Below are 9,708 nucleotides of genomic sequence, written 5' to 3'. Positions count from 1 at the left end.
TATTATATGATATTTGTCTTTGTCTTACTCAATATGACAATCTCTAGGTCTGTCCCTATTGCCACAAATGGCAGTATTTCATTCTTTTTTATGGCTGAGTAATATTCTATTGTATATGTATACTACATCATCTTTATCCATTCCTCTGTTTTCCATGTCCTGGTTATTGTAAATCATGTTGCAATGAAAATGTTTCTGTTTGGAGAAGAACTGGGGATGCTACTTCACCATGACAGCAGTCAAGAATTTGAGGCCTGGTCTTCAGGAGGAGACTTAGCCCTAGCTTTGCCTTCTGGGACAAGGTGATTGATACGTCTATTCCAGGAAGCAGGGACTTGAATGATAAGCTGTGAGAGCTTGAAGAAAACTTTAAAAATATTCATTCCATTCACCCCCCTTAAACTAATGAAGAAATGGAAGCCCTGAGAGGTGAAATGACTTTCTCAGGGAGATTCCCAATTTTTAGCCCAGTGGTATTCCCAATATACCTCGGAATCCGTTATAAACTTTGGAAACCACTTGTCAGGATCCACTAGTGATCTGAACAGAGGACTGTGGTCGTGGCCCCTTCTTGCTTCAGGGCAATAAGGAAGTCTTATGGTATCTTTTCTTGTAGAGACTGGGAGAATGATTCATCTTTAAGTCACAAAGAGACAATGACAGATTCTTAAAGCTGCACACATCCATGAGAAAATTATAAACACATGAGGTTCTGAAGCTGAAAAATGCTCCCAGTGATGACTGCTGTGAAGAGGGAACACTGGCACTCTTCTGGGCTGTGGGAACCATGCTTTGCTTGGAACAGGTGTGAGTTCAGCTTCAAGTGTGTCAAGAGGGTCAGAGTAGAAGGCATGTGAAACAAAAGATAATTTACAAAGACATGGGGAATGTTTTACCATTTAGGATCATGAAGGGATTAAAAAAAAAAAAAACACAACACACACGTTGAGGCCACGTTCAAGTCTCTGCCCCCAACATTTTAGTTGAAAAATTTCAAATCTATAGGAAAGGTGAACGGATAATCAAATTAACATCTATACATCATTCACCTAGATTTACCAGTTATTAATATTTGAAATTAGGTCAAGAAGCAACAGTTAGAACTGGACATGGAACAACAGACTGGTTCCAAAGAGGAAAAGGAGTGTGTCAAGGCTGCATATTGTCACCCTGCTTATTTAACTTATATGCAGAGTACATCATGAGAAATGCTGGGCTGCAAGAAGCACAAGCTGGAATCAAGATTGCCGGGAGAAATATCAATAACCTCAGATATGCAGATGACACCACCCTTATGGCAGAAAGTGAAGAAGAACTAAAGAGCCTCTTGATGAAAATGAAAGAGGAGAGTGAAAATTTTGGCTTAAAGCTCAACATTCAGAAAACGAAGATCATGGCATCTGGTCCCATCACTTCATGGGAAATAGATGGGGAAACAGTGGAAACAGTGTCAGACTTTATTTTCTGGGGCTCCAAAATCACTGCAGATGGTGATTGCAGCCATGAAATTAAAAGACGCTTACTCCTTGGAAGGAAAGTTATGACCAACCTAGATAGCATATTGAAAAGCAGAGACATTACTTTGCCAACAAAGGTCCATCTGGTCAAGGCTATGGTTTTTCCAGTGGTCATGTATGGATGTGAGAGTTAGGCTGTGAAGAAAGCTGAGCACTGAAGAATGAATGCTTTTGAACTGTGGTGTTGGAGAAGACTCTTGAGGATCCCTTGCACTGCAAGGAGGTCCACCAATCCATTCTGAAGGAGATCAGCCCTGGGTGTTCATTGGAAGGACTGATGCTAAAGCTGAAACTCCAGTACTTTGGCCACCTCATGAGAAGAGTTGACTCACTGGAAAAGACTCTGATGCTAGGAGGGATTGGGGGCAGGAGGAGAAGGGGACGACAGAGGATGAGGTAGCTGGATGGCATCACTGACTCGATGGACATGAGTTTACTCAAACTCATGGAAGTTGGTGATGAACAGGGAGGCCTGGGCGTGCTGCGATTCATGGGGTTGCAAAGAGTCGGACACGACTGAGCGACTGAACTGAACTGAATATTTGAAAGTTGGAAATATTGTATCACTTTAGCATGCATCTCTTGAGAATTATGCTGTTTCCCTTATGTAAACAAAATACCACAATCATACCTGAGAAAATTAGCAATAATTCTGATGCATAATTTGTATTGTTTGTCCCTAAATGCCTTTATTATTTTTTAATCATTTAAAAACATTTTTGGCTGCGCTGCAAGCCTGGCAGGATCTTAGCTCCCTGACCAGGGATTGAATCTGTGCCCCCTGCAGTGGAAGCATGGAGTTCTCACCACTGGACCACCAGTGAATTCCTTCAAATGTCTTTCTAGGACTATTTTTTCAATCTGAGATCTATTAATCATTAAGATTCATAAATTATGTTTAATTGTTATGTCTTCAGTCTCATTTCATACAGAATAACTGCCTGCTCCCTTTTTGATGACACTGATGTTTTGAAGAGAGGAAACCAGTTGCCTTGTAGAATGTATCATGGTTGGCATTGGTCTGATTGTTTTCTCTTGATTACTTTTAGGGAAACATTTTTGGCAAAAATGTTACATACGTGAGATTGTGTGTCTCTTTTTGTATCTCACTGGGAGGCATATAACATGCTGCTAAGTATAGTATTCAATTAGTGACCCCCCCAGTTAGTGAAATGTTCCCCTATATGTCTGCAGTTCCCCCCTTTATAGTTAGTAAGTCCTCATGCAGTGGTACTTTGAGTCCATCTGAATATACTGTCTCCCTGCATTTTTTGCATCCATTGCCTGAGTTGATAGTTACGTCACAGGTTGCAAAGTAGTCATTTTCTAATCCTTCTATAAAGAAAATCTGTTTCTCCTTCTCTCTGCTGAGTATCACTATGGAGCATGGATGATGATTATTATTGTTCACAAGCAGTTCATTGTGTTATAGCCCCTTATTATCATCACTCTATTTTTCCACTTGCTGCTCAGGTTGTCCCAAGTTTGGGTAGCAAAAACTCTTTCATGCTGCCTCCTGTAAGCTCCTGTAACCTTTTGCCAGGTCCTGGTCAATCTCTGTTTGGCTGTTTGGGGTCTTAGCTGTGGCGCTTGGGGTCCAGAGCATGCAGGCTTGCTTCAGTGGTTGTGGTGCACAGGCTTAGTTGTTCCGTGGCATGTGGGATCCTATTTCTTCGGCCAGTGTCTTGTGCGCTGCAAGGTGCACTCTTAGCCACTGGGCCTCCAGGAAAGTCCTGCTTTCAGTTCTTTTGGATATGTTGTTCTGCTTTAAATCATTTAGAGAACCCAGGACTCTGCCTGACTTAGGTCCTCAATGCCAGAAGCATGTGGTTCTGTCATCCCTCGCTGATAACTGGGTAACTCTCTCAACTTGAAAGAGCCTTTTTCCTGGGCAAGCTTCTGCTCCGCAGTCTACTCTCATCTTGGAGATGGGGTGGGCCTGGGGAATTTGGAAAGCACTTTTATATCTACATACATAGTTCCTGAGAAAATGGATTTGATTATTTTGGTCAATTAACACGTTTCTTTTGAGCATCTGTACTATGAAACGCACCATGCCGGGACACTTGGAGGATAGGAAGAGATCTGAATTATGATCCTTGCTCACCAGTGCTGGCCAGTGAGAGATGATGCTTGCATGCAAAGAACTCTAAAACCAGGCACTTGACAAGTGGCCTGTGCCAGATACAGGACAGAGGGAGGACAGAGGGAGCCCTGCTTCCTGGGGTGACAAGGGAGGCTTTATCTAGGAGGCATCACTAGAAATGAATGTAGGCTAATAATAGGTGAGGCATTGTTGTTGTTCAGTTGCTAGGTTTGTGTGCAACTCTTGGCGACCCCATGGACTGCGGCACACCAGGCTCCTCTGTCCTCCATTATCTCTTAGAGTTTGCTCAAAGAAGTGTCCAGGTGAAGCACTGGGGAAGGCATTTTACATGGCAAAAATGTGGCAGTAGGAAATTCAATGTGTAGATAAGTTTGGCTAGAGCAAGGATTAATATAGGGCAAGAAGATTGATGGAGGATTTGGTTGCAAAGGATTGAGAGTGTGCACTTTATCCTGGACCAAAATAGAATCTGGTGAGGAGAAGTCTAATAACGGGATAAATCTTGATTTCATTTTATGGCTGTAAATCTGGGATGATCTTTAGTAGTGATGTGTGGCCATAGTTTAGAATCATTACTCTTGCTAAGTCCTTGAGAGCCTTCCTCGGTTTAGTCACTTATTTTTGGCTTCTCTGATACTTACTGATACTCCTTCTGAGAACTTGCCCAGCAGGTAAATTATAAGCCTACACTAGAGTGTATTCTGTGGAACATCACTTCTGCGAATAGGATTCCATGCTCAAAAACATTTGAGAATCATTGTGTGGTGGCTCTCTCTCTAGAAGGTTCACAGTGCTCGTAAAATAGTTAAAGGCTTAAAAACAAAACAAAACAAAACAAAACAAAACAAAAAAGAGTTAAAGGCTTTGCAAAATCCTGCAGCAAAAATATTGGCTTAATTTGTTTAGTTCAGCCTTTCCTAAACTTATCTACTGTAGCAGGTATGATGCCCCCTTAAAAGATACATCCACATTAATGCCTGGAAATGGTGAATGTTACTTTATTTGGAAAAAGAGTCTTTACAATTGTAACTAAATTAAGGATCTCAAGAACAGATCACTCTGAATTATAGGAGTGGGTCCTAAATCCAATGATAGGTCCATATAAGAGAAACATAGAGGGGAATTTGCGACGTACATAAGAGAAGACAGGTAGAGAAGAGAGACGATGTGAAAACTGAGGCAGTTTGGAGGGATGTGGCTGCAAACCAGGAGAGCTGAGGATGCCAATGGCTACTGGAAACTGGGGGCCAGAAGGACTTGCCGCCAGAACCTCTAGAGGAAGAGCAGATAGCTTGATTGCAGACTCCTGGTCTCCAGAACTCCGTGGGAATATATTTCTGTTGTTTTAACCTGCCCAGTTGGTGGCAATTTGTTATGGCAGTCCTCAGAAACCATAGGCACACCTCATTTTATTGCGCTTTGCAGATATTGCCTTAAAAAAAAAAACAAAAACAAATTGAAAGTTTGTGGCAACCCTTGGTTGTCAAATGATGGCTAACATTTTTTAGCAATAAAGTTTAAAGAAATTAAGATACGTACATTTTTGAAGATATAATGCTTTTGCACCCTTAATAGACTACAGGGTTTCCCAGGTGGCGCTAGTGGTAAAGAACCTGCCTGCCTGTCGATACAGGAGACTTAAGAGACGCGGGTTCAGTCCCTGGGTCGGGAAGATCTGGAGTAGAAAATGGCAACCCACTCCAGTATTCTTGCCTGGAAAATTCCATGGACAGAGGAGCCTGTTGGGGTAGAGTCCATAGGGTTCCAAGGAGTCAGACACGACTGAAATGACTTAGTATGCACACAGTGTAAGTAGAACTTATATGCAATGGGAAACCAAAAAAGTCACATGACTCGATTTATTGCAGTATTTGCTTTATTGAGGTGGTCTGGAACCAAACCCACAATGTCTCCGAGGTATGCCTGTAATCCATTTGCCCATAAAACTCTTAAAAAAAAAAAACTTTTCATGGAACAACTACTGTCTATGCCCAAATATGAAGTGAGGTTTTCTTCTCCCAAATTATCCTTCATAGATATATAAGATGGAGATGGATATTTAAGATACATAAGATGGAGTTTCCTTATATTCAAGGGCTTTCAAGAGCTCATATTTCAAAAGCCAGTTTCTCAATCATTTACTTTTGAAGAACTAAAATACTGTGTGCGGAAAACTTTATCCTAAGACAACTTTAATCTGTGTTAGTTTTAATTGCTGGTAAAGGTTATCTGATGGAATTAGTTTTTTTAAAAAAGAAGGGAACAAATAAATATAACGCAAAATTGGTAACTATTCTTGAGAGTACGAAGCAGATGCTATGGACCAGCTTGCTCATTGTCTTTTCTAACTTTATTCTGCTCTGTCTGCTTATATTGAAGAAACTGGAAACTTCTTAGAAGTTTTCTTAGACACTGCAGTGAGCATTTTGGATGTACTTTAGGTTCCAAAAAAGAGATTCACTTGCATGAAACTTGACTTTGGAACAAGGCATTCAGTTTGGTTTGTGGATGGTCAGCAGAGGTGATATGCACCAGCAGACTCTCAGCTCCGCCAGCAGCATTCTGACTGTAGCAGAAATGGCCCAGTATCGGTGTGTGCTACAGCAGCAGAGCCAGGTTTGGCTTGTGGCTTCTTGTTCTCTGGCTGGTCTTCTGGTGTGGCTTTGGAATTATTTTTGGAAGCTCAGTCTAGAGCCTGTTTCTTGCCAAACTCCCCACTCCAGTGATTCTGGAAATTATATGATACCCTGTTACAAATCTCCTCTTGCTTAAACTAGTCAGAACAGATCCTGTTCTGAGGCTAGACCCTTACTGATACAGGGTATGACCTCCTTATGCAAATATTTGGTATGCATGTAAAAAGCAGTGATTAAAAAGCAATATAGTTAAGGATTATGTCAAAGAGATAAATCTAAACCTATAGCACAAATTTGAAAAAAAAAAAACACCTGAATTTATATAATCATGGTTTAGGATTAAAATGTCCAGTGACAGCACTATACATGGATTTAAAAAATACTGCATGCAAACAAAAGCAACTGTGTTAGATGCTTTAAGAAGGGCCTCTTGGGATGACTGAGATACTGAAAGACTCAGGTGAGAGTTTAAGTAAAATCGAGTCATAAAAAGTAAGAGGAAAAAAGCAATATTGCAATATCAACCTGCTATTTCATGTGTTAATTATACTTTAAAATGTAACTAAAGGGATGAAGTCAATCCTATAGACAGACATTTAACTCTCTTACCTATTGCTGAAATATTTATATTTTCAAGTTGGCCAAAAGGCCCGCAAAACCTCAACCGTGTTTTCTGAGAGGTTTTTCCCTCGCAAAATGTGAGATTACTCTATATTCAGAATTACCTGATACACAAATTTTATGACATTAATATGGCCTGAAACGAATACACAGGGGGCAACCTTTGAGGAATGCTGGCCTGCTGAACCAAGGACAGCAATTTAGTGTTCGATAAACTATTCAAATGACACAAAATTGCTGTTGTGACATAGCTTCTTTCTTCTGTTTTCTTCACTGTTCCCAGGGTCTGCAAGGCTTATCTTTGCCCCTACTCCTAACAGTGAGTAAGACATGGTCTCAGCCTCAAGGAGCGTGCAGCTCCAGTAATCAGGATGGTGTGCAGATGTGATTCTCAGAGGAAGTCCCTCACACAGGCCATGACAGTGAACAGGGGACACTTCTACTTACCCAGGGGTGGATTTCAAGAAGGAGGTGGCATTGTGGTCGAGCCTGCATATAGTCAGTTCTACTAGCCATAGATTTTACTAGAACATAAGGGTCATTCTTCAGATGAAAATTAATAGTTCTTTCCTTGGACTTCATAAATGACCAGTTGTCTAGAATTCTGAATAAAACACTGCAGGCATCTCAAACCAGAACTTTCCGGCGAGTCGATTTTCACCCAGAGGCTGAATGCAGTAAGAACTACCTGTGAGTTTAGTAAGTGTCTTGGCAAACAGATCGCCTCCCTCCGTTTACAAAGTAGGAAAGAGACTATTCTTCCACATCCTCTTTTCTTGAGACTGTTATAGCGGGAGGCGGTAACTCTCCCGGTCCTTGCCCCACCGGTTGCCGGGGCGACCGTCGGGCGCAGTTTCCCCGGAGGCCCGCTGGGTCGCACTGTGGCCCTACGGATGCGCACTCGGGCCAGGCAGGGGCGCTCGGGAGCGGCCGGCTTCAGCCTTGCGCGCAGGTGGAGACGGCGGGTCGCAGTGCAGCTGCTGCCAGGCCTCCGGGGGCGGCGGCGGACGCAGAGATTGCCAAATTCCGGAGAAGTTTGTATTTGACAGTATATCCCAGGGGCTGCACCTCTCCCTCCCGCGGAGCTGCCCTGCGCCACCATCTGGTAGGCCGTGAGTTCCGGCCGTCCTTGCTGTTCACCGTCTTCCCGGATTTGGCGTCTCGATATGTTGTCGCCCCCTAGGATGGCACGAAAAAGTGGTCCCTTTCGTGGGAGAGAGGGCTGGGGGATGGGGGAGAGGCTTCGATCGCGGTTAGGGCAGCGCGTGGTCCTCGGGCTCCGCCGCACTGGTTCGCACTGCTGTTCACTGGTGGAAAGAGCTACTCCCGTTTTTCCGTTGGTCGCTTTAATTTTCTTTATATCTGCACGTCTTTAATTTTTTTTAAAAAATTGTCTGTGTTTGACTTTCCATGAGTGCTTGTTGCTGGACTGGGATATGAAGTCTCCGTTCTCCTGACGCAAGAGCTCAAAGCACCATGGAATCTCCCACTTTGCTTAAATATTAATGTTTATTGAAAGCAACTAGTGAATACAATTTTTTTTTTAAAGTATCTCTTTCTCCCTTCCTCTCTTTGATACCTATTCTTTTCGTTCCCCACCCCCACCTTTGGCCATGCCATGCAGCTTGTGGAATCTTAAATCCCCCATCAGGGATTGAACCCCGGCCTTAGGCAGTGAAAGTATGACATCCTAACCACTGGACCGCCAGGGAATCCCCGACTAGCTAGTTTTTAAAATGGAAAAATAATAAATACATATGGTAGAAAATGCAAGCAGTACAGAAACCTTCCCCCTTTTATATGGCCCCAAGCCCTCTTCTCAGAGGCAGCCGTTTTTAGTACTTTCTTTTGATTTATTCCAGAACAAAAGTATACGGATATCTCCTATTAAGCTTCTTCTGTACGCAAAACCTGTGCAGGGCTTCTCTTCTCCCTTTATAATACATCTTGGCGATGGCCTCACTTCAGCACAGGTGGATCTGGGACATTCTTTTAGAATGGCTGCCTGGTGGTGTTCTGATAGGCAGCAAATTGTAATTATTCAATCAGTCTTTGATTGAAGGGTATCGAGGTTGTTTCCAGTCTTTTGCTGTTACAAACAATTCAGTGAACATCTGTGTGTATGTGATTGAACCATGTGTGTAACTGTGTCTATAGGATAAATTCTTAGAAGAGGAGCTGTCTTGACGAAGAATATTTTCATTTTTCATTTTCTATATCTTTCCGGCCAGGCGGGAGACCTGGGTTCGATCCCTGGGTTGGGAAGATCCCTTGGAGAAAGGAATGACAACCCACTCCATTGGTTTTGCCTGGAGAATTCCATGGACAGAGGAGCCTGGCATGCAACGGAACGGTCCATAGGGTCGAAAAGAGTTGGACACTACTGAGTGACTTTCACTTTCTTTCTTTGCAGGTAAAGGCAGCACCAAGTCATAGTGTCCTCAGTGGCTACTCCCCACCCCCGCTTTCTTAGCAATAGGTTTATTGACCTTTTAAGTCCTATTTGCCAGTGTGAAAGATTAAAAAGTAGCATGTCGTTGTTTTCATTTGCATTCTTTAAATTTTGAGTGAGGTCTATTCTTTTTCACATGAATAAAGCAACTTGAATTCTGTGAGCAGATCTTTTTTTCCTTTGCCTGCTTTCTGTTGGATTGTTGGACGTTTTCTTATGGATTGAAAATTCTTTTTGTATACTAAAGAAATTAGACTTTTGGCTCATATCTATTCATCCTTTTGACTTCATTCACAGTATTTACATTTCATAAATTTTCATTTTTACAGAGTCAAATTTATTAGTCTCTTACTTAGCTTCTGGATTTTCTGTTTT

At 42.3% G+C, this 9,708-nt stretch overlaps 1 long non-coding RNA gene across 1 annotated transcript; it reads left to right on the top strand.

Moving 5' to 3' along the window:
• Positions 1-7,874: 7,874 nt before the first annotated feature.
• LOC132659260 (uncharacterized) lies at positions 7,875-9,499 on the top strand. Its single transcript, XR_009599481.1, has 2 exons — positions 7,875-7,986; positions 9,113-9,499. It is a non-coding gene; the product is annotated as an uncharacterized LOC132659260 (long non-coding RNA).
• The last annotated feature ends 209 nt before the right edge of the window (positions 9,500-9,708 follow it).

Source organism: Ovis aries, chromosome 2, assembly GCF_016772045.2.
Source record: "Ovis aries strain OAR_USU_Benz2616 breed Rambouillet chromosome 2, ARS-UI_Ramb_v3.0, whole genome shotgun sequence".
NCBI classification, from domain to species: domain Eukaryota; kingdom Metazoa; phylum Chordata; class Mammalia; order Artiodactyla; family Bovidae; genus Ovis; species Ovis aries.
The sequence above is the reverse complement of the archived record's forward strand: the minus strand, read 5'-3'. Positions and strand labels throughout refer to the sequence as shown.